Below are 14228 nucleotides of genomic sequence, written 5' to 3'. Positions count from 1 at the left end.
TTGCCTTTTAGAGCCGTAGAAAAATTTTCCATTGCATTGGGAATGTATTTTTGGTTTGTTGGCAGACCTTGTATGGGTCTTGAAATGCCGTTTTTTTTTTGTGGTTGTTTTGACTCGTCTTTTGCTTGATAAGAGGGGCGAGTCGTTTTTTGTGTGCTTTTTTGTGAATTGTTTTTGTGAGGTGTTTTGTTTGGCTGGGTTTGGGCGGGATTGCTCTTGTTTTGCTTTCCAGGTTGTTGTTTTTTTTTGGATTTCTCCATTTTACGCCGTCATAATGCCGAAATTTCGGCTGACGTTCTTTGTTTTTTTTTTATTGATTTTTTTTTTATTTTTTGTAGGGTATCATTTGGGACCTATGGGGTCTGTCGTGGAGGCCTTGGAGGAGAAAGATGATCCTGGAGGGGAAGAGGCGACTGTTTTTTGTTACAGGCTTGGTTGTGTTTCTTCCTGGCGGCCTTTGCCCGGCCAATGATCGGGTATCGATCGTTGGTCGTTATCTGTAGAGGTCCGGATGTCTGATGAGTGGGGTTCAGTACGAGTGTATTATCCCATGTTGCCACTTTCGATCGCTGTCGAATTCTGCTGATTGGGGGTCAACATCGGGGTAACGCGCTAAGTTACGATCCTCGGTTGTCACGTCGTCCAAAATCTGCCAGGCGCCATTTTTCTTTTTGTTACGCAGAAGGAATGCGGGGTTATCGTCATGGTAACCACCTCTGCTTCTGCTGTTTCTCCTTTGTTCCCCGTGTTGCTCCTTTTCTTTTCCGATTGGAAGGATAAGGAGTGCTTAGTTCGGTAGGTGGCGGATAGCCCCCAGTTTGTTGTCTTAGGCCAGTGTCTGTATCATAAATGTCTGTACTGGATCTTGTTTGTATGGTCAGTCGTTTGTATCAAATGTGTGTCGATGTATTTTACGTGAGGCGAGTTGTATATATGTGTTTTTTTTGGATTGTGGTTCATTTTGTGATTTTTGGCTTTTTTGTGTTGTGTTTCGGAGGAGCGCTGTCGGCTGTCAATTCTCCTTTTGTTTCACACTGGTTCCTGCATTGTTAGTGTAGAAAAACATGCTACAGGCAGCACATATACATAAACGCAAACACGTAAATGCATTTGATTGAAAAACAAAGTTTAACCAAGATGACTCGAAGTTAATAATTGATTTTTGAAATTTGAAATGAATTTTGAAATTTTTTGCAACAAGTCTTCACGTTTGGATTCCATAAAAGGAATTAATTTGAGAATTGAGCAATTAACTCGTATCTTGAATTAAATTGCATCGGAAATTAGTGAAATTGATTTGTGACTCTGAAAAATTTCAAACTCAAACCTTCAAGGATGAATTTTAGAAGACAATTTTTACGAGTGTATTTGATTTTTGAGGTCAAGACCCGAATTTGTGAGTGCTTGAAATTTGAGGAAAATTGACGTCATGTTATCAATTTTCGATTTTATTTTGATGGAAAATTGTAAAAAAGCGAAACAATTTCGGAATTTCGACTGACATGGAAACGATTCATCGCGGATCGGGGCGACTAGCCCTTCCCCCTTTTAAAAAAAGAAAGAAAAATCCGTATGTTTAAAGCTGCGTCATGGAAACCGTGTCGGATTTCGTAAAACGTGAAAACAAGAAAATGTGAGTGTGAGGAAACACAAAAACGTCATGGATCATCCCGAAGAGGCGCGAGCGTCCTGGCGGGAGGTTTGAGGTTTTAGGAGAAAACACAAGTTGAAAGAGACAAGTCAGCAGCGGGAATCCCGGGGAAGGCCCAAAGAGGCGCGAGCAACCTGGCGATGGAAGCCGGCTCTCCCCTTTTTCTGAAAAATGCGCTGATCATTTTTGTATAAATAATTATGTTTGCGCTTCATTGTTTCATCATCCGAAATACAAAAAAATCTCTACAAAACTTCTTCTTCTTCTTCCACAAAAATATTTCATGGATGCTTTTGAGAATGCATTGCGACAATGGTGCCGGGATTTGTCGCTTCCCGAAAAATATCAACTCGTTTGCATGGGAGTTGGTCAATTATTGGTGCTTCGTCAAGTCAAGGTGCAACCTTCATTTCTTAAAGCATGTTCTCGGTTTTGGGATTCGAAGCACCATGCTTTCGTTTTCCTGAAAGGTGAAATTTGTCCTCTTGCCGAAGAAGTTGGAGCCATTGGTGGGTGGCCGGGTTGTGTTCCGGTGCTTCCTCCGACTCGATTGTGCTACAAGGAGAAATTCCGTTCCATGTTGGGTTTGTCGACAAGTCAAGTCAACTTTCTTCTTGCTCCATATGGCGTGGATATGTTGGCTCTTATCAACATCTTTTCAAACCGATTAGATGCCAATGTCTCGGAGGTGGCTAGGAGAAGGGCTCTTGCCTTTTGCCTTGTCCATGTGTACCTCTTTGTTGATGTTTTGAAGAAGGAGGGGCCAAAATGCTATGGTAGCATGACCCTTATTCATGTGGTTGAGCAAATGGAGCATGGTAGAGATCCATCGTGGTTGGTGCTTGGAGAAATCATCCAAGCCTTGGACAAGGAAGGCTCTTGTGGAGAAGCTCCCTCATTTGGGTCCCCAAGGATCCTTCAAGTGTGGCTATTGGAGAGGCCAAGGTATGTAGAGGCTCCGGTTAATCCTTCTTCTTACTCCTTCCGTCACCTTACCATGAGGAAGAAGTTGTACCCGGATAGTTTTGCTTCTACCGAGGCTTTTTGGGCCGCAATAATGGCGGAGGAAGGTGGTCCTCACATCCGTTGGGTGGTGCCGTGGTGGCACTTGAGGTCCTTTAAAGGGTTGCCCGCTTCGGGTGCTAGTCCTCGTTCTTTGATGGTGGTGGGTTTGAAGGTTGTTTCCTTCATTTATCTCGAAAGGCTCATGAGGCAAATGGGGCGTCAACAAAAGGTGCCCGCTCAAGATACTCTTGTCCAAGAGAATGTTTTCCGGAAGTCTGAGCTTGTGGAGTTCTTTGAAAGATGATGGGCCTCTCGGCCGCTTTGGGAGGTACCAAACCCCGTTGCCACGACATGGGTGACTCCCTCTTATGTCAAGTGGTCATGTGCTCCGTCCTTGGAAGAGAGATCCAAATTTCGTAAGGACGAGGTCGTCGACTTGAAGTATCGAGAGGTTGGCAAGGCCAACCGTGCCTTCTTTGAAGAGTATGTTGATGGAGCTACCCCCTATGTGATAAGACCACCGAAGAGGAGGAGTTCCGGCCCCAAGGGTATGGTGGGCGGTGCATTGTCTCTTTTTGGAACGAACACGGGGTCTTGCGCTAGACCGGAGGCCATCGCCGTCTTAAATCCGTTGAGGATCTGTTCCGAGGAGGAAGTCCATGCTAGGCGGGCCAACAAGAAGAACAAGGGGAAGATGTACCCCGAGGGAGAAGGCAAGGGTAGAATGGAAGAGTGAAGACCTCCATTACCCGCTTTATTATTATGTTGTATTATTGTTGTGAGTTATTATTATGTCGTACTAGCTATGTTTTGTGTGTTTTGTGCTAGTTTTATTATGTGAGGTGTTTTAGTTGACACCTTAACTTTGACAAGTTGTAGACTCGTCGAGCTTTATTTGTTGTCGAAATTGTAATCCCTCCCATTATTAATTAAATAAGAGGATTACTTGTGTCAAAATTGTGAACGCTAGTTTCTTCCATCCATTTTGTAAAGGCAATTCGATTTGAATCGTCCTAAACATTTGCACTTGGAAATGGAATTTTGTGGGAAGGGAGAAAGGCTTATCTTGTATTTTGTAGGAAAGGGGAATGTTTTTCCCTTTTCTCTTTTTTTTGATGGGGATGTTTTTTTGCATGTGGGTGATGTTTTTTTTATTATGGGATGGTTGTTTTTTAATTGTGGGGATGGTTGTATCCTTCTTGTGTAAGAAAGGACTGCCTACGTGTTCACCTGAAGAGGTGAAATCAAACCATGATCGTAGTTCGAAGTGTTTTGTAGATTTGATTGGGTTTTGTGGTTGTATCCCTCGGGCATAAGAGGGACTGCCTACGTATCCACCTGAAGAGGTGAAATCAAACCATGCTCGTAGTTCAGGGTGTTTTTTTTTTTTAGTGCAAATGGATGTTGCCTTTGACAGATCAAAGGACCTTTGAAACGGGCAAGGTGCCGCAACTTAGACTAGATAAAACATGCAAAACCAAATCAGAACACATTGAGGAACTTGACTTGAAAAGGGTTGAGGTGGTTGCTAGTTGTAAAACTAGGCTAGTTTGTTGGTTGCCATGGTTCAAGGGTAGTATTTCTTGAGTTGGTCTAGGTTGGTCGGGTTTGTAAAATCCTCCCCATCTAGGTCACTTAGTCTCACTGCGCCCCCCGAAAGTATTTTCTTGACCAGGTATGGCCCGGCCCAATTGGGTTTGAATTTTCCCCTCGGATCGACGGGTAATGCTGCTCGAACCGACTTGAGGACCAAGTCGCCTTCCTTGATGTTCCTGGGTTTGACCTTCTTGTTGAATGCCCGTTCTATACGTCTTTGGTATAGCTGGACGTTGTGCAAGGCGTTGAGTCGCCGCTCGTCTAGAAGAGTGAGTTGCTCGTACCTTCGACGAGTCCATTCCGCCTCGGGGACTTGACTCTCCAATAGAATGCGTAGAGAAGGGACCTCTAACTCAACTGGTTGAACCGCCTCCATACCATATGCTAGGTAGAAGGGTGTGGCGCCCATCGGTGTTCGAATGGAGGTTCGGTATCCCCAGAGTGCGAATTGGAGTTTGCTCGGCCAATCGCGGTAGTTGTCTTGCATCTTCCTGATAATGGTGACAAGAGTCTTGTTTGCTGCCTCCACCGCTCCGTTAGTTTGGGGACGGTAGGGGGATGATCGATGTCGTTTGATTTTGTACTAATCCAGCAAGGCTTGAGTTTCCGCCCGGAAGTGAGAGCCTTGATCGCTGATGATTTCATGGGGTACCCTATACCGACAGATGATGTTGTTTTGAATGAATCTAACCACTTGTTTGGTGGTCAAGACTGCATATGACTGTGCTTCTACCCATTTGGTGAATTAGTCGATGGCGACGAGGACGAAACAATGCCCCTTAGTGCCTACCGGGTTGACTTTCCCGATGATGTCGATGCCCCAGGTTGAGAAAGGCCAGGGTGACGTCATGGTGTATAAAAGGGATGGTGGTATGTGTTGTATATTGGCGAATATTTGGCAATTGTGGCAATATTTACATAGTTACGGCAATCAGCTTCCTTGGTGGTCCAGTAGTAATCTAGCCACATGATTTTTCGTGTAAGCATCATTGCGCTCATGTGAGGGACACATTCTCCGTCGTGGACCTCTCCCATGACTTTTTTGGCTTTGTGATGGTCAATGCAAAGGAGGAGAATTCTTTGGGGTGTTCTTTTGTATAATTGATTTCGGCCCATCACGAATTGTGATGCAAGTAAACGGATGGCTCTTTCTCCTCTTGGGTCAGAGTTGGGAGGGAATTCGTTTTTGGTTTTGTAGTTGAGGATGGCTTGGTACCAAGGTTCATCATGGCTTTCCTCGTCGTCGTTGATGGCACAAATGTGAGCTGGCTCGCTCCTTCTCTCGATACACAGGGGCATCGATGCCATGTCGTCAGGTATGTTGACGAGCGCGGCAAGTTTTGCCAGGGCATCAGCAAATTGATTTTCCTCTCGTGGCAAGTGGAAGTAGTCGATTTGGTCGAGAACTCGGCCTCTTGATTGATCTTTCCTCGGTAGGGAGCTAAGCTGTCAGATCGGATTTTCCATGATCCGGACACCTGATTGATGATGAGCGAGGAATCGCCGTGGACCCTCAGTCTCTTGATGCCCAGTGTGATGGCTGCTTGTAGGCCGATGAGACATGCTTCATATTCAGCGGCATTATTGGTGACGGCAAAGTTTAGTTTGACCGAGATCGGAACATGTTCTCCCTCTGGCGATATTAGAAGGATTCCTACCCCGAAGCCTCTCAGATTAGATGCACCGTCTAAGTATAGGTCCCATACGTCGGAATCGGCACAAAGGATGTCTTCGTCAGGAAGTGACCATGTGTCAGTCGTTGGATCCTCGTTGACGGGATTCTCTGTTAGGAAATCGGCAACTGCATGAGCGTCCACCTAGACAGCCTTCCGTTTAGTACAGGTTTTTCGAAGATGTATTTAACCGGGTCCATCTTTGAGTAGATGTGGACCGTGTAGCTGAGCATGTAATGCCGCAGCTTCTTTGTTGACCATACTAGGGCAAGGCATGTCTTCTCTAGTTGGGTATACCTCGTCTAGTACTCAGTGAACTTTTTGCTGATGTACTAGATAGCTCGTTTTTCGCTGCCGACTGTTTGTGCTAACATTGCTCTCATGGCTGTGTTGGTAACAGTCAGATACAGGGATAAAGGAATCCCCGGTTGAGGTGGCATGAGTACAGGAGGCTTGGATAAGATTTCCTTTATCCTGTCGAAGGCCTTTTGACAGTCGTCGTCCCAATCGGTGTGATCGGAGGCGCGGATTTTCTTGAAGATTGGTTCACAAATCATAGCGAGCTTGGCAATGAAGCGGCTGATGTATTGGACCTGACCGAGAAATCCTCGAATCTCCTTCTCGTTCCTAGGCCAAGGCATTTGTTGAAGGGCTTTGATTTTGGTTGGATCAATCTCAATGCCTCTTTTGCTGACGACATGTCCCAAGAGTTTTCCGGAGGTGACCCCGAATGCACACTTCTGAGGATTTAGTCTCATGTTATATTTCCGCAGACGAGCGAAGAATTTTCGAAGGGCGTTGATGTGCCCGTCCCGTTCTCTTGATTTGACAATCATGTCATCGACGTACACCTCTACCTCCTTGTGCATCATATCATGTAGGAGAGTGGTAGCGGTTCTTTGATAGGTTGCTCCGGCGTTGATGGGGCCGAAAGGCATGACTGTATAGCAATATGTACCCCACTGTGTAGTGAATGCAGTCTTGTGCATGTCTTCCTCAGCCATTTTAATCTGGTTGTACCCAGCATACCCGTCCATGAATGATAGGAGAGCATGCTCGGCAGTATTGTCCACCAGAATGTCAACATGTGGCAAAGAGAAGTCGTACTTCGGACTCACCCTGTTCAGATCCCTGAAGTCGACGCAAACCCGAATTCTTCCGTCTTTCTTTGGTACGGGCACAATGTTGGCCACCCAGTCGGAGTATTCAGACACTTTGATGAACCCAGCCTTGAACTGTTTGTCCACTTCTTCCTTGATTTTCAGGGCCCATTCAGGACGCATTCGGCGTAGTTTTTGTTTCACTGGTTTCGCTCCGGGCTTCATGGGTATCCGGTGCTCTTCAATTTCCCTGTCAATCCCGAGCATATCTCTGTAGGACCAGGCAAACACGTCCTTGTATTCGTGTAGGAGGTCATTGAACTGTTGTCCTTCTGAGGGGTCCAGCGTTGTCCCTATCCTAAGTTCTTGAGGTGTGTTGTCGGTTCCTACGTTAATAGGTTCAGTCTCCTCAATGATGGGGGTTCTGGTTTCCCGTTTGTCTAGTTCTTTGGCTAGGTAAGGTGGGTAGTCACTCAAGTCAAATTCCGCATAGTCATTCAGAATTGCATTGTAGTTAAACTGAGACGAGTCATAAGCAAACTTAGCGTTCATTAAGTTGACACGAGCGAAAAGCTCGGAGAGGACAGACATTTCGTGGTCAGTCAGAGGCGACACAGCAGAGGAGGTGGCCCCTGTAACAGGCTCCAGGTTGTAACCTTTCATGGGAGTGGGGGTGTCCCTAGCAGACTCAGCCTCTAAATCAGCCACGACTTTGTGGTATAACAGTGGGAAGGGGACCTTGACTGGGACATCAGGAGTGTTAGGAGCTATGATAGACTCTGACTCCGACTCAGACTCAGATTCAGATTCTTCTTCACTTCCCTCCTTGAACATAGGGCCTTCTCCAGTTGTGATCTTGAGAATGCGGCCTTGGTGATCGGTCCACTTGACGGTTTTCCTCCAGCCCTATGTAGCTTTCTCCGGGTCGTTGTCGAAGATCAAGGCGGTTGGGTCAAATTGGTTGTCCTTCAGGGCGATATTAATGATGTCCTCATAGTCGAGGTGCTTGATGTTATCTTCTCCAAAGAGGAGAGTGACAGCTTATCCATCGAGGCATGACGACGGCTTAGACTCGGCTGATGCGGCTTTGGTGTTGTTAGGGATGAAGTAGCAGTCTTGGAAGACTTCCACACCCGGGTACCTGGCCTTGGCCACAGGGTCATAGATCGGTTCTGGAAATCCATGGTAGAGCTCGGATTCTCCCTCGGGGATGATGTATCCATTGAGGGTCAGATGATAAGGGCGGAGGATAACTCCGTGCTTCTTGCGTTTTCGAATTAGGAGGTTCATCTCCTGGATATCTTCATCGGTAGGCTCGTATCCCAGTCCGAAGGGAACGTTGGGGACCTTAGCCTGTTTCAAGGGAGGAAAGGTGCTCTTCAGTGGATTCAGGGGTAAACCCGGGAAGTAACCCTGGCGCATCATGATCAGTTGCTTGTGAGGTTGGCAAACGGGTCACAATCAAAGGGTGTTGATTCATCAGTTATTGCATTCACAGCTTGGAAACCCCACATTTCATTATCATCCTCCTCAATGGCTTCGGAGGCTATTCCCTTTCTCATGACAGCTTTGATCGGGAAAGCAGGAATTGTGATTTTTTTCCCGTTGAAGGGGACCCTGATTTTCTGGTGGAGAGTCGAGGTAACTGCCTTGACGGCGTGGATCCAGGGACGTCCCAGGAGCATATTAAAAGAGGCGTCGATGTCGACCACCTGAAAACTGGTTTGCCTTTTCAGTGGTCCAGTTGCAACAGCCAGAGTGATAAGCCCCGCGACCTTGCGACGAGTGCCGTCGTAGGCGCGTACTCCTTGGTTCGTTGGGACCAAATCGGCTTCCTTAATACCCAGCTTGTGAGCAGTCTTGAGGGGAATGACATTCACCGCAGGCCCGTCATCTACAAGGACCATGGGCACATTCTTCTTGAGACATTGTACGGTAATGTACAGTGCAAGGTTATGGTTGGCTCCGAAGGGAGGGATATCTTCGTCGGAGAATACGACTGGGTTGTTCAGATCAGGGGCGTCCCTCGTCGTGTGCACCACTATTTCTTCGGGGGAAGAGGTGGAGGGCACGGTTAACTTTCCCAAGGCTTGTAGCAAAGCCTGTCGATGCTCAAAGGATGTTGCGATCAGTTGCCAGATTGAGATTTCGGCTTTTGCCTTCTGAAGCTCTTTGAGGATTGAATTCTCAGGAGCTCTTGGTTGAGTGTCTCCGTCCGGAATGACTTGGTCGTTCGTCGTTGGAACGACCGTTGGATTGTTCGGGTTCTGATAGGGGCGTCCGGACCAGGTAAGGTGACCGATCTCTTTCGCTCGTTTCTCTTTCTCTGGGACAAGGTAGACATCTTCAACATCATCTCTCCAGATGCCATTAATTTCAGGATCCCGAAGGCACCTTGGAGGGGTATTCCTCGGTGGGCAGTTTTTGTGAGGGACATTTTTGTGAGGGTAATTTTTGTGAGGGTGGTTATTGTGAGGGTAGTTTTTGTGGGGGTGATTATTGTGAGGGTGGTTATTGTGAGGTGCATGCCAGAATGGTCGCGGGAGTAATCCATCCGAGTGTGGGTAGTTTTGGGCGCTCGGGGGAATCTCCCTCGGGCGTGGTGGTGGAGGATTGAAGATGAGTCAACGGTAGGCATCGTCAAGTCGGGTGATCCTCTCGGAGAGACTGGCTATGGCTTCCTCAACCTGTTGGAACATAGTGAGCATAGTGGCAGCACTGAACACAAATACCCCGTCTGATGGATCTTTTTCCAAGGCGTTTACTTCGTCATCAACTGGCAGGATGAGGTGTGAGCAGTCCAGGGTTGGCTCATCGTCGGAGATGGCGTGGATCCCTAGAGGATTCGTTTTGTTGTTTGGCTTAGTCGGCGGGGGTAAAGGCAAATCCCCTTTCTCAATCATGTCTTGGATGATGTGTTTGAGTTTGAAGCAGGTTTCAGTATCATGCCTTTTTCCTTGATGGTATTGGCAATAGGCATTGGGGTTCCAGAAACGAGATTTCTTAGCATCGGTCGGATCCGGGGTGGGTCCGATTGGTTGTAACTTTCCCTGGTCCATGAGCCTCTTCAAAGCACTTGCGTAAGTTGACCCTATATTAGTGAACACTCTCTAGGGGCGCTCAGCTCTCATAGCAAATGGTTCGACGAGGTTGACTTCATCAATCTTGTTCGTTTGGCCGTAGGGGCGGGATCCGGTTCTGGTGGATCCTTGGTAGCCTCTGCCAGTGGTCTTGGCCAAGACACCCTTCCGGAGGTCATCTTCAATGCGTGTCCCCAGAATTTGCAGAACCTGGAAGGTCTTAATATTTTGATACCTCAGTAAGTTGGCATACACTGGGCGGAGATTGTTGACGAACTTTTCCACCAAAGTTGATTCACTCGGCTTACTGACCAATTGAGTACTCACCCTCCTCCAACGGGCTAAGAACTCGGTGAACCCCTCATCGTTCTGGGTTAGAACCTCAAGGGTACGGGTATTGGCTTGGATTTCAACATTATCGGCATATTGTTTGGCAAATTCAACTGCGACCTCATCCCAAGTAGTAAGGTTTTTCGAATCAAGGGAGTAGGACCACTGACGAGGGATCGGTTCTAAAGAGGATGGAAAGATCCGGGTGAAAAGTTCCTGTTTGACCTCTTTATTGGCTATGTATTCTTTGAAAGCACGGATATGATTGAGCGGATCCTCCACTCTTTTGAACTTAGGTACATCAGTTAGGGTAAAATTGTCAGGTAATAGATCCCCAACAGGTTCGAACCTTCGATTGTTCTCAAGATGGATATTGTTACCCCGGGCTAGGAGCTGTTCTTCCAAGAGCTTTAGCCTCTTCTCAGTCTCAGTCAGAGGTGGAGTATTATGTTCTCCAGTTTCCTTGTTTTCCAGGGCGTCGATACGGGTCTCGACGCAATCCAGGGTGACGTTAAGAGCGGTGAGCAGGCTGGCTAGCTGATCAGTTGTGACATCTCTGTTGTTATCATTGTTGTTGTGGTTGACATACGAAGTTGAAGACGGGGCCATAGCTTTGAGGCAGAAAAACGGCTCACATTACAAGTCAATCCGACACGGTTCAAAGACTGAACGCAGACGACACAGAGGACGAGGCAAAGATCAGACTCAACAAGACGAGGGTGACCGTGTGTGGTTCCTCGGTGCTGACTCGATTTATAACGTGACAGTGTTGACCGAACTTTTGACACGTGAGTCCAACGAAGAGGCGTGACGCCATTGGACGAGTCTCGTGGTGAGACAACTCATAAGTAAAGACCCATAAGTACGTTTGCTTCGACTCGATAGACACGAGGCGGAATTCGAATGGTGGACTGAAATTTTCGAAAATAGAAATTTTCAAAAAGATTCATTCGTCGCTTTATGGACGGCTTCCGAAGATAGAGATCTCCGCAAGTCGATCAACTGAAAGGGTTGTCTTAAGTTTATTTGCAAAAGACGGTTTTAAGTTTGAATCGGCTCGGAAAACAGTGTATTGTCTCCCAAGACGGTTTTTGAAATTCAAAATTGTATGTTTTGAAAATCGGGTTTGAAATGTGTGAAGAGGTCTCGGGGACGGTGTATGATCCTCGGGATCTCGAAAGTGTCTCGAGAAAAGGTTGTGTGCTTTTCTCGGGTTTTGAAAGAGCCATTGTCGGCGCGAAACGGGTTAAAATCCGTGTCTAGACACGGCGATTATAACGGCGTGAAAAGGTGATTTGAAATGGTTGTAAAAACCGGGTTTGAAAATCGTCATTACGACGGCCTAGAAAGGCGTGTTGAAATGATTGTAAAAACCGAGTTTGAAAATCGTCATTACGACGGCCTAGAAAGGCGTGTTGAAATGGTTATAAAAAACCGGGTTTGAAAATCGTCATTACGACGGCCTAGAAAGGCGTGTTGAAATGGTTGTAAAAACTGGGTTTGAAAATCGTCATTACGACGGCCTAGAAAGGCGTGTAATGGTCGGCGAAAGACCGAGGTTTGAAACGGCCATTATAACGGTGCAAAAAGGTGATTTTGAAAGTTTGAAAATGACACGGAAGGACTTATGATCAAGTAGCACATAAGCACTCACAGTTCATTATATTATGCATTATGCTGACACGGGTTTTGGCTTAAGAGGGTGGGTTACACACCAAGCAATCAAACCCCGATTTGCGAGAGGGATAACAATCCAAACAAAATGTGTAAAGAGGGTGCTCTAGCCTCGTGCTCGAAAGTGATGAAAGCTCTTTGACGAAACAGAAATGTGTAACGTCAATGGCATGCTTGACTCAATCAGGATTCGAAACGCGGGGATGAGAAAACTCACGCCGACGAGACGATCCAATTGGTCGAATAGGGTTAGGTTGTGGGACCGGACAAGGAACCCGACCGTGACCGTAATATCAATTAATGCATTCCAACCAAGACCGCGTTCGAGTCTCACCATCTAGGGATCACGAAGACGTAAGTGTCCTAGTTTTCCCCAGCGGAGTTGCCAATCTGTGGACATGGGCCCACCTGCGTTTGCCCAGCCGATCTGTGGACAATGGCAGCGGTCTTTTGAAAGCCACGCTCGGCGGCGTAAAAATGCTTTCGACCGGATCGTTTTAGATCGGTCGGTTTTGTCTAGGTAAAGGTCTCAAAACGATTAGAGATGTTCGGAGTCGCCACCAAGCATTTGTGGGATGCTTGGAACCGGTTCGAATCCACTTTATACCTCGGTCAAACGAATCACAAAGCAGGGTTTGACATAGGTACTAAAGATAAGGAATCGTCCCTCTTTACCATCTTATCTCTAGAATGACTCTCGTACGCCCTGGATAAGGTCGTCCACTATCCAAAGTTTCTGAGTAAGAGTTAAAGATACGTATTGGGAAGCCCTTTAATCAGACACCCAATCTCGCCCGCGGTAGCGGCCTCTACTGATCGATCTTGGTTGGTTGATTGCAAAAGTTGATAAAACGGTTTAAATGCATGAATGCGCATCCAATAATTTAAACCTAACATGTGAGAGTTTTCTAAGTTGGTTGATTTAATCCAAGTATCAAGTATAAGATGTCGAGTTGGATTAATGATTGATTTGCATGCTAGATGGAAATTAAATATCCATTTACCAAATTAGGTTTACGGTGCATAACGTGAACCATTTGTCTTAGTAAGGCATTTTGCAAATGTGATTTTGAATAAGCAAATAGTCATCTGATCCGTCCTATATCCGGGCTAACCGGAGTCGGGATCGTCCTAGACTAATGCTGGAAAGGGAACAAGCCCTGTACCAGACGGCTACATGAGGCGCGAGCCAGCCGGCGGTACAAAGGGGCCTCCCCTGGTTTTGAAAATGAGAATTGAAAGGCATGTTTTAGGCGCGGGTCAACCTACGGTTATATGCCGCATTCTGACCATTTAGAAAACGTTGTAAAACGTGTTGAGAAATGGGTATTTGAACCCGATTTGGTTTGAAAGGGTCGTTTAGACCGCATTTGTTGATTTGAAGAACTAGACTCGAATAATCATCATTATTTTGATAATATTCGGTGTCGGGTTCGACTTGACAAGCTTGACATGAATAGTTTTGAAAATAATTATGAACTAATTGCTTTAAGTTCATTTGAATGTAATTAGTCGATACTCATCATCGTACCCAGGTTAAAATCCGGCATGGTATGTGGAACCAAGGATGACTTTGTGTTGGTGATTAATATGTTTATTTTGAAAATGTAAAGAAATGATGAAAGGTTTTAAAATACCTCCCAAAATGTAAAGAAATGAAATAAAAGGTTTTAAAAAGCCTTTTAAATGTCATTAACCCAATATTATCACCGAAACACGGATTTAACCGTCATGGTATGAGGAACCAAGGGTGAGAAATGTCTTATGGTTAAAACAAATAAAATAAAATGAAAGGGGTTTGAAAATATTTGAAATGGTAAAAACCGATTACAAATATGAAAATAAATTAAAGGGGAAAGACGAGAACAAACACGGTTGAATTCTGACCTAAACACCCAATTTAGGCGCGGGCAAGCCGGCGAACCAAGGGCTTCTGTCTCAAACCAAAAATCAGTTTTGGCTCGTGTATCCCATGTTTTGGTTTATGTTATGCACGTTTTAGCATGTTATGGTCATGAAACAAATGAAAACATGATAAAAGGAGGATTTTTACACCCTCATACTTACATGTTTGGTTATGGCGAGTGACCGACGTAAGTGTAACAACTCGTTTGGTCGG

The sequence above is a fragment of the Silene latifolia genome, chromosome 8 (assembly GCF_048544455.1).
Source record: "Silene latifolia isolate original U9 population chromosome 8, ASM4854445v1, whole genome shotgun sequence".
Taxonomy (NCBI): Eukaryota; Viridiplantae; Streptophyta; class Magnoliopsida; order Caryophyllales; family Caryophyllaceae; genus Silene; species Silene latifolia.
The sequence above is the reverse complement of the archived record's forward strand: the minus strand, read 5'-3'. Positions refer to the sequence as shown.